The sequence below is a fragment of the Cibotium barometz genome, chromosome 53, assembly GCF_041138505.1.
Source record: "Cibotium barometz isolate CiBa-2024 chromosome 53, ASM4113850v1, whole genome shotgun sequence".
Classification (NCBI taxonomy): Eukaryota; Viridiplantae; Streptophyta; class Polypodiopsida; order Cyatheales; family Cibotiaceae; genus Cibotium; species Cibotium barometz.
In genome coordinates this window covers 23,490,257-23,500,285 of record NC_141098.1, presented here as the reverse complement: position 1 = coordinate 23,500,285, position 10,029 = coordinate 23,490,257, and positions in this window count along the sequence as shown.

Below are 10,029 nucleotides of genomic sequence, written 5' to 3'. Positions count from 1 at the left end.
ACACAGGGTAGGTGTTTTTGAAAAAAGAAGATGGACCCTCATCCTCACCGTGACCCGAACTAGGGGGTGGGTGGCTAGGTTTATGAGCTTGGAAAAAGGTTTGAATTTCAGGGATTTCTTTGTTATCCACATTTGGGTAATTTATGTGAGTTGCATCAAAATTATTCCTTACGTTGGTAAGCATAGCTTCTAAATGCTTATGGATATTAGTATATAGCTTAAGGATGCCCACTGGGTGATATAAGGTAGACCCACAAAGATTTAAATGTTGGTGGGTATTATATACTTCTAACCACTCATGATTGATTACCCATTGATGAGTATTAGCCACAACCTCGTAGTTGGCTGGTGTTGTTGGTATGTCATCTGGAACAAATAGGTCGAGTTTGTCGATCCTGTTGTCCAAAATTTCTGAATTTTGTAAGACACGACACCAACTACGAAGGTTGAGGACTATTGGATGCAAAGGATAGAAGAAGATATCTTGTGGGTTAGTTAATATCAGATCCCCCCTCAAAATGCCCATAATGATGGTTGGGTCAGCACCTCGCTCGATATTTTGTTTAATAAGGATTAATTCTCCTAAACCTATATCTTTAGCTAAGTTAATGTCATATTGAAGTAATGAGAGTGTTAGTGTAGACAAAAACAAGGTAAGAGTTTGAGAAGGGACCCGAGGAGTTACTGGTAATTGTCCCAATTTCGAGGCGTGCTCAAGGAGGGTACGTAAGTCATATGTGGGCTCCGGCCTTTGACTCCTTTCCTGTGTGGCCAGTTGGCAGGCTAGTTCTGGCATGCGGATAACAGCGTTGCTGAGCTATGTAGAAATGGTTGTTTCTCTGATCATCCGTTCAGTATCCAACGCTTCGAATCTTCTTGTTGCCACTTCTTGTGCTCTTCTAGCAGTAGCTTCTCTTTGATTGGCTTCAGTAACTTGAAATACCTATTGTGTTGCCGATCTTTGTGCACCCTGTAATTGGTTTTCAGTTATGATATTGTTTCTTGGCTTCTTTGCACCGCTGTTTGATTAGTGATGATTGATTATTTCATTGAGAGCCTTGAGTTTTTCTGCATGCGCTTTGTTAACCTGCTTTCGTTCCTGTTGTAGTCCTTGTACTCTTTCTTGTTCTTCTTTAAGGTTGGCTGTGAGGAGCTCTATTTGTTGTCGAAGTAGATCCTTAGTACGCATTGCGTTTCCCTGTTCTCTTGCATTTCCTTGGCATGCCTAGTTGTTAGGCTCTGTGTGTGAGCTATCTCCTTTTGTATCTGCTTCTTTGCTTGCTCCAGCCTTACATTGAAGTCAGCATTCTCATTGATTTTTTGTACAATGGTTTGACTCAAAACCAAGTTATTGCTCTCCAATGCGCTGTATTTGGTTCTCTATTCTTCTACAGCCTGTAAACTCTTTATGATTACTTCTTTATGAGTTTCCTCTGCTGCCGCTAAAGTATCTTTCACACTTTGTGTTTATGCATTGGCCTCTTCTAGCTGCTTCCATAGGCTAGCGTTCCTGTCGTGCAGCATGCGTGTTGTCAACAAATGGCAATGCTATACCTTCTATTCATGTTCCCAGTTGGTACTAGTGGCCGCACTTATTTTTGTAAGGGGGTCATGGAGGAGTGTGTCGAGGCCTTCCAAGGTATCCTGGAGGAATTGTTGAGAATCCACCTCCTTCAAAGAACCAAGATGCGGTAGTGGCTCATCTTGATCCAATCTTATTTGTTTACTTGGCATGGACGTCTCTAGGGAGTGAGGCCTCTTACTAGATTCTGCTGGCTTCTCTAATTCTTGTTGTGCAACTGATGCCTCCTTGTGTGCTGGTCCTTCCAAGGTATGATCTTTCTGTGTTTGTTCTCCAGCTTCTTCTGTGTGTATCTTTGCTAGTTGTGAATCCTTGAGTAGGGAGAGGTCTTTGAATATTAATTGTGCAGGGCTCGTTGGAGGGGAGAGCTGTTGGTGTTGTTCCTACATAGTAGGCCTTTGTAGTTTTTCTTGGAGAGCCTCTTGGTATGTCTTAATCTCTAATGCCACAGCCACTTCCAATTGCTGAGATTCTGTGGTGGTGACATCCACCAGTAGCCCTCTCATCCTTTTGTCAGTCTTCTTCTTTCGATCTTTCTTGATTGACTTTATGAGTTGTTCTGTCTCCATTAACATTGTTTGTCCTTCATCCACCCTTCCAGTAGATTCGGTAGGTTGACTGGGGATTAAGGCTAGCGACAGGTTTTCCTCTTGTTCATTTTTCACTGGCCACTGTGCCACATGGTTAAGTATTTCTGTTAACAGGTATGGGTTGCTGACCTTGGATTGATGTGCCTTGAGACAATTTTCCATTTCTTTGTGCATAAAAAAGGCCCAATCAACCTCCTTCTCTTCATGAGCTTTGGCAATCCTGTTAAGGCTGACCCTGTTATACCTGTCAACTAGTTTGATTTGCATCATCAACGACATTTCCTTGCAAGCTTTCTCCGTGGCTTCATCCTTGATGTTCTCGTACTCCGCCCCATTGGAGTTATAAGAATCTCTCTTTAGCATCTCCTTGATGGGTATTGTATCTATTGTGTGTCTGTGGGCCTTGACTCCCAGGGAGCTGTAAAGCGTCTTTGATGAGGTCTTCTATTATGAGCAGCTCTTCCGTGGTACCATCTGCCTTTGTAATTTTTCCTCTCTTTGTCTGCTTGTCATATGTACGGAGATATTCTGCGTAGAGGTCTGTGTCGATCCCTCTAGGTAGCACTGTAGCCATTCTGCCAAGGCCGACTTTTTCCAGGTTATCGTTTACTTCCGCATCTTCCAATAGATGGAGGCACTCCTTATTGTGGCACTGCATAGTGATTTTTCCATGTTTTGTAGTGACCTGTCTCTTGATGAGAGTTCCCTGGAAGGATTGGGCGTAAGGGCCCAAGAAGTTGCTCCTCAGTGTGCTGGCACTCTGGGACCCTGTGGCACTACTGGCTTGTGTTGGAGGTGGTTGCTCCCGGGACTTAGATTCTGACATAGACATTTGTACAACCATATATTGTAAGTCGAATGACTGGTGGAAGCCACCCCCTTTTTTGGGTGTTAATTAGTGTTAGTATGTTAGGAAAAGGTTCGTGAGGGCTTTCCCATATAGTATAATGTGTGAATTTGAAAGCGTGAAAGGTCTCCCGTGAAGTTGCAGACTTGGGGACATGAAGTTCTCCCATGAAGTTCTGGGATGTAAAGTTCTCCCATGAAGTTCGAGGACGTGAAGGTCTCCCGTGAAGTTCAGGGACGTGAAGTTCTCCCGTGAAGTTACAGACTTGGGGATGTGAAGGTCTCCCATGAAGTTCGGGGATGTGAAGGGCTCCCGTGAAGTTGCAGACTTTACAAATTTTGCGTGACAATGAGGCTAGTTTGTTTTTTTTTCTACACCTTATGTATTCATGTAGATTTTTCTTGGAAGGATGATATCTTACGTTTTTACATTTGCATTTTTTAGGTTTTCATTTGTTGATCAGTTCATGAATCGGTAATAATAATCAAAAGAGATACAATTTCAACACCCGTCCAAAAAATATACACATTCAAAAGAAACAACGACAAAAAACAAGGAACAAAAAGAAGGAAAGGAAAGGTATAGCTCCCACCTTGAGAGGTTGAGAAGGCGATGTCAGGAGCAAGGAGTCAAAAGCGTGCAAGAAATCGATGAAAGAGAACATGAAATCACTAGTGAAAGTGACGAAATCAAGAAAGCAAATCGATTTTATAGCATAGCCGTCGGACAGGGCGGCGGCTACGTTAAATGATCAATCCACGTATTATTTTGTGATTGGTTCCGTAGTTTTTATCGTTTCACGGTGTGAACTTCTTTGTACTTTTTCACGACGTGAAACACTAAAAAAGGTTCACGTCGTGAAATAGTTTGGGGTTCTTCACGGCGTGAAACACCAAAAATAGTTCAGGTCGTGAAACATTTTGGGTACTTCACGGCGTGAAGTATTTTTCTTCTGTTTCACGTGAAGTTTATAAAATCGAATTTTTGTGCTCACACACCCGCATGCACATGATGATGGATTTATTTTCCTTTTCTTTTAATTTTACCATGGAAACCAAAGGTTTTCTCTAGTATTTCTAGGCATTGTTTGATGAAATCTTTTTAATTCTAATTGGGAGATTTTAAGTGTTCCTTCCACCCAATTAAATATTTTTGTTGTAGTGTCTGGTTGTGTATTGCTTATACTAGGGACACCCTTGCTTTTTCCTTCACACATTGTGTTCAATTCTTTATTTACTGTGGGTATTGTTGTTGCTTGAGTCATTCTTTATTTACTGTGGGTATTGTTGTTGCTTGAGTCATTCTCAACTCAGGTTGTTGAATTTGCTTCCTTCTCCACACAAGTGCAGGTGTGGGATTTGTCTTTTTGGGGAGTTGATGCTGAAAGCTCTTACCCTCTTTTGTATAAACCTATCGTGGCGTCTGTCATAGATTTTCTTTTGGGTAGCCATATTGTTGTATTGCCTTGATAGTAGCCTTGTGCTCGCAGTAGGTCCTTTCGGATCCAATGTTGACAGTCGTCATGAGGCTTGTGCAAGTTCTTGAAATTCTGTCACTTTGTAGGTGGTGTCAATGGTTGACTTTTGAACTGGGTTCTCTCATGAGAACGTTCATCATTCATTGGTTCCTTCCTCTCAGGTTGACCCTTTGGGTGAATCTTGGGTACCCATTTATATGTACTCTTGTACGTTGGGCTTTGCGTAGGCAATTTGAACACAGTGGGTGTGATTTTGGTATTTGAAGTACCGCTTCTACAGCAATTTGTTTGCCTTGATTTGCCGAGGTCCATAATGGTATGGACATGACTTTTTCACCGATGGTTAGCGATGTTGTTATTCTTCCCATTGGATATTGCACTTGTTGGCACAGATCCAGGATCGTCCTAAGATTATCTCCTCTTACATTGTACCTGCAGGCATTACAAACATCTTTCCAACCAAGGGATTATTACTGATGGAAATGTTAACAGCCTTTGTGGTTGTTAAGTGCACACTACAAACTTTTGCATCCGCGTGTTCTAGGTTTGGTCTCCCTAAGGCTATCCAAGTATCATATGAGATTAGGTTGTGGCTCGATCCCGTATCTATCAATGCAACACTTGTTGCAATGCCCTTATTAGTTGTGAGTCCCAACTCGAGTCTTGCTGGTTCAATGTTTAGATCCTCTTCGTCCACCATGGTTATGGACGCCATATTGACAGGTCCTTCTGCATTTTAGCTTTTGCTTCTTTAGCTTTAGCCTTGTCTTGCGCTTTTACTGGATCTTTTCTTTTGCTATTTGCTTCTGTTTTTTTAAGAGGTGTTCTTGGAAGAGCTTCTCCTGGGTTAATGGTTTAAAGTATTTTTTTAGTTTACTCCCATTGACATAGCCCTCCATTTGGATGCCGTCAATTGTCTCTATTTGGACATATGCTTGAGGTGTGATTTCTGATACGTGGAATGGTCCCAGACCGCGGTATTTCAATTTCTTTTTCCTGGAGATTTCCACACCATACATGAGGACAAGGTCCTTCATTTTTAACTCTTTTTGCTTAAGGTTTCTATCAAATCAATGTTTTCTGTGCAACTTTTCAACCATGAGTCCGTGTGATGCTATCAACCGGGTTTCATCCAGTTTTTCCAAGTCAATTAGCCTTTCAGCTAATTGATGTTCTTTCAGCTAATGCATTTTCAGTTAGACGTTTTTGTATAGCAATTTTTAAGCTGGGGACTAAGTATTCCATGGGCATAACTGCTTCAACACCATAAGCTAGATGGAAAGGAGTATATCCTATTGCCACCTTATAGGATGTAAGGTAGGCCCAAAGAGTTGTTGTAAGCTTATGCTCCCAATCTATTCGTCGACTTGCTTCCAGAGTTTTCGTCAGGATGGTGCACAAAATCTTATTGGTACTTTTTGCCTGACCATTTGCTTGTTGAGGGTAGTATGGTGATGATTTACGATGGATTACCAAGAAGCCTGCAAAAGCAATTCATTAATCACCTCATAATGAAATGTGAGCCGTGGTCACTCACCAATTCCAATGGGCAGCCGAATCATGATATGATTTGCTCATATACAAATTTCGCAGTTATTCACGCATCCGCTTTCTTTGAAGTTCTGGCCTCCGCCCACTTTGTGAAATAATCAGTGGCTACAATTATGTAGCAGGCTTGTGATGGATGAGCCGCCGGACTTATAGGCCCCACAAAATCTATTCCCCATTTCTCAAATGGTTGCCTGACAATGATGGGGCTTAGTGGCATCTTGTCTCTTTTTTGTTGCAGGATTATGAAACGTTGGCATTTCTCGCATCTTTTGACGAACTCATGGGCGTCCCTGAATAATGTAGGCCACTACTAGAGTCCAGCTTGGAGCACCTTTCGGGCTGTAATTTCTCCGACAAAATGCCCGCTTGCTATCCCGGAATGAGACTCTTCTAGTAAGGTCACGAATTCATCCTCCCTTATGCATCGTCTAAGCACATTGTCTTTGCCCAGCCTATACAACTCTCCTGCAATCAATTGATATGGTGCTGCAAGCTTGATAAGCCTTTGCATCTTATTCTTATTTAAGGGTACGTTTTGAGGGAAGCCATAAACCAAATACTCTGAAATCTCTTCACTCCACTCTGGTACCATATCCAGTTTGAATAGACAAGCATCAGGGAGGTCATCATCGACACCAGTTTTGCTAGTTCTCCATTTGGAACTCTGGACAGGTGGTCGGCCAACATATGTTGTGTTCCCTTCCTTACCGCCATGACAATAAAGTCAAATTCCAACAACAATAGTAGCCAACGTGTGATTCATCCTGTGGTGCAAGGTTTATTCACTAGATATAGCAAAGCTTGATGGTCCACAAAAAAATATGAATTTGTTAGCCAAGAGATAATGTCGGTATTTCTTGACTACGTAGACCATGGCCAATCCTTCTCTTTCGGTAGTGGTGTAGTTCACGTCTGCATCATTCAATTGTTGGCGACTAGCAAAGCAAACTAGATAGTCCAACTTGAATTCACCAGGTTGGGCTGGCACACAACCAATTGTAAAATTTGACGCATCGATGTGTACGTGAAATATAAGATCCCAATTGGGGGGTCGCAAAATGGATGCGCTTCCTAAGGCTTGCTTCAGACGATCATAAGCCTCTTGACACTCCTTGGTCCACTCAAAGACAATGAGCAGTTTATACAAGGGTTTGGCTATCTCCGCATAAAATATGATGAAGCGTCGATAATAACCCACATGACCCATAAACCTTTGCACACCTTTGTAGTTGGTGGGCGGTGGTAGTTTCAAGATCAACTTGACCTTGCTATCATAAGTGGATATGCCATTTTTTGAGACTGTGTCCTCGTATCACACCATGCTTGACCTAGAATTGGCACTTCAAAGTGTTTAGTGATATCCGATATAATCAACAACGTTCAAACACCTTCCTCAAACAGTTCAAATGATCTTCCCATAGAGAATGTGCACATAGATCATCAATAAACACTTCCAACCACTTTTGCAAGTAGTCCTTAAAAGCTGTGCACATCAATCTTTGAAAGGTTGTCGGGGCATTTGTAAGACCGAACGGCATGACCTTGTAAGCGAATGTTCGCCACATGGTATTGAAGGCAGTCTTATGTTGGTCTTTTGTTGCTATGGACACCTGATCGTACCTTGAAAACCCATCCAGAAGCTGTACGCTTCCCTTCCAGCAGCCACTCTTTCCAGGACATGTTCGGTATACGGTAATGGGTAATGGTCCCTTCGAGTGGCTGCATTTACTTTCTTAAGATCGACACATACTCTCAATTTTCCATTTTTTTTAGGCACTATCACAATGGGTGATAACCAATCCGTATGTTTGATCTCATAGATAAAGTCAGCAGCAATGAGCTTATCAATTTCCTTCTTTTGCATACTTTGGATTCATTTGGTATGGTTTTTACCTGGCAGGCCGTGATCCTTCTAGAATTGGAATCGTATGTTGTACCACCTCAGGCGGTACCCCTTTCATTTCCTTATAGTTCCAGGCGAAACAATCCTTGTATTCCTTAAGAAGAGCAATAAGCTCTACTTCTTCTGCAGAACGTCAAATCCTTAGCAATATATACGAGCCTTGCTTCTTCCCCTGATTCCGCAATATCAACCTCCTTGACTTCTGACGGGCCACGGTTAATGTCGACAGCCCTTCCTCTTTTACCCTAGTGGCTGTTAATTGGACCACTCTTTGATCATCAATTGTATAATCTTGAAATGGTTAGGTACTGAGAGTACATCCATTTTGTCCTCATTGTTTTTTTATTTTTCCATGATTTTCTTGGCCTCACGTTCTGCCTCTGCCAAGGCTTTGTTGCATTTTCGGCGTCCCGTTTTGTAAGTTTGGGTGTATTGGTTTCCTTAAGGGTGATTTTCTCTAGATTCCTCCATTACAAATGATATTTTACTCAACTCTTCGTCCCAATCCTTAGAGAATTCATCATGTACCCTTGTAGCCTCAAGGTATCTCAACCATTGGGCATCCGTTGGTTTGCTTCGTATAGCAATGCATTTTGTCGGGCTAGGTACCATTTTTGTCTCCACCATTGTCTGATGCGCCGACTATTGGTTCGAATTCGCGCCATGGTACCTTCTGTACTTGATGTCTCCTCCACTGACTCCCCATCCATGGTTTGCTAATCAACCATGCAGATAGAAGTCGTAGGGATGTTTCCAGATTCCAAATACTAGGTTCCCTTTTTTTTTTCCCCAGAAAAACGATCCTTCTATTAGTTAATGAGAAAACGCCATAAGGCTACAAAGCTCACCTCGCAAGGAGGGATAAAAAGCACCCAGTGAGCTCCACCCCCGTGGTGGCTGGCCGCTCTCTGGGGGGGCTACCTAGTAGTACATGTGGGAGGTGAGAAAAGCCAAACTGGGAGGCCTATAGTGCCAAGTGACATCCTCGCCCCTCGCGATGAGGAAAGGGCCAGGCTGCCAAGTGCGGAGGAAAGCCTTGCGGCGACCTCTCATGCGATCCGAGTCGCCCTGAAGTTTCCCCCAGTGTCAAGGTGTGAATGATGTCCACCCAGAGGGCCTGTATGACCTCCGCCAGTGGAGTCGCCTGGCGGTCAATGGCCTCCCTGCATCGGGCTCTCCCTATGTGCCAAGCCGTCATGCTGCTGATCATCTCCCATCTGTGCCCGACCCCCTCCCGAAGAGAGGTCTGGCGTCGGAACCACCGCCATCGCCCCGTCAGAGACCTAGATGGTCGCACTGCCAGGGACGTCCTCATATCCAAGGGCCGGGCCGCTGTCTGTGGCCCAAGCCACCGCACCCCACGTCACCAGCATCTCACCTGGCGAGCCTGCAAAAACCATCCTGAGAGCGCGCTGCCAGACCTGCTGTGCCTGTGGGCAATCCCATAAGCAGTGCCGCTGCGACTCCTGTGCATGGCCGCACCGAGGGCAGGACGCTGGGTGTTTGCCAAAAGCTAGCCAGGCCCCCACAACCAGTCCTCTATGCGCTGTGAGCCAGAGAAAAAGCGTCACCTTCCGGGGCCGAAAGCTGGCCCAAAGGCGCTGCCAGAAGTCCCTAAGAAAGGCAGGGGAGAGCCCTTGTCGCCGCCAATGCTCGGCCGCCGCCAGGGTGCTCGCTATCCTGTGCCTCTGAATCCGCCGCCCCAGCCTCGCTGTGTACTGAAAAAAGGGGATGCCTAGGCTGGTAGGGGCCGAGTAAGGATCCCACTGAAGGCGAATAAGAGGCCTGCTGTCCCAAGCCCATAATCTCCAAGAACAGTCCTCCCCTATCGCTCGAGGCCGGTGAGGGGTCTACATGCCACTGTGTCTCTGATGAAAGCCGACCACCCGCACCCTCTGAAAAATACAACCCTGGAGCTCATCCAAATCTAGTTGTGTCCTCTGAAGTTGGCCACCCTCTCCCACCTCGAAAGTGAGTGGGGCGACTCTCCGCCGTGCCGTAGACCGCTAGAAGGATCTCATGCCGAGTAAAGACACCCATCCATTGTGGAGGTGGAGGGTCCTGTACTGGGGTCCGCCA